The sequence below is a fragment of the Propithecus coquereli genome, unplaced genomic scaffold (genome assembly GCF_000956105.1).
Source record: "Propithecus coquereli isolate 6110/MARCELLA unplaced genomic scaffold, Pcoq_1.0 Scaffold2, whole genome shotgun sequence".
Lineage (NCBI taxonomy): Eukaryota > Metazoa > Chordata > Mammalia > Primates > Indriidae > Propithecus > Propithecus coquereli.
The window spans coordinates 14,783,272-14,784,424 of NW_012144966.1; positions in this window are offsets into that span (position 1 = coordinate 14,783,272).

A 1,153-nucleotide genomic window follows, 5' to 3' on the forward strand; every position below is an offset into this window, starting at 1 on the left:
AAAGAGGAATTAAACGCCCCCCTTCTCCCTTCTCTGTTTCATCAGAAAAGAAATGCTGCTTGTAATGAAGTTGAGCATTAACTACATTTGCAGTAAGTGGTAGGTAGGAGTTTTTGTGAATTCTTTGATTATAATTAATCTGCTTGAATTATAAGAATTTCTAGACCAAAAGTCAGGATGAAAGTAAAAGCCATAATCTCAGGAAAAAAAAAATCTTAAAAGTTCTGAGATATTTTTATTTTATTCAGAAATCAGTGCTATTTCCACAGCATACTGTGAACTCTCAGCAAGGTATAAATAAACAATAATGATGGTAGTGGTGGTAATAATAATAATAATGTTACCAGACTCCAAGTGGAGGTTTTTCCAAATTCTTGGTGACTGATGGTGGAAAAGAATTTCAGGATGCCAAGCAAGTGACAATTTTTTATTGAAAGCTAAAGTATACTCTCAGGAAAGAGAGTGGAAAAGCTTGGAAAAAAGCAGCTGCACTGGGAGGAAGTGGTTTTAGACCTTTTGTAGTTTTACTAATTGAAGGGAGAAATATTTAAGACCAAAGGGTTGGCTTTTACTAAGAATTTAGGTAGTAATTCCCAGAATTGGATTCCCTCCCATTTTCATACTTTATATGCTTGCCTCGGAACTGTCATGGTGATTTCAATGGTGCAGAAATTTTAAAACCACAATGTAAATGATATTATAATTAGCCAAAGTTCATATAAGATTGATAGAGATAGCTGACAAGCCAGTCGAAGCCTGTTCTTGCCTGTAGTTATCAGCGTCTCTATTTAGCTTCTGCTTGAGGGTTGTTTGCTTTGACACCTGCACCCACTGCGCAAGCTCCTGAATCCAGTCTCATCCTTGTCTCTTAGTCTCCTGCTCTAAGGATAATAGTTAGATCTTTATACTGTTAGTACTTTGATGCACTGAAAAACATAATCATCACATGAGCCCTATGAGGTAGGTATATAATTATTCCTATTCTCTTGATAAGAACACTGAGGGACAGAGATTTAAAGTAACTTCCTTCAAGGTCACACAGTAATGTTGGAGTCAATGCTAACTAAATGATAGAGTGAATCCTAATACCCTGGGTGTTTAAAGAAAACAAGCAGCTGTCCAGGAAAATGAATTATAATTGAAATTCATAGTA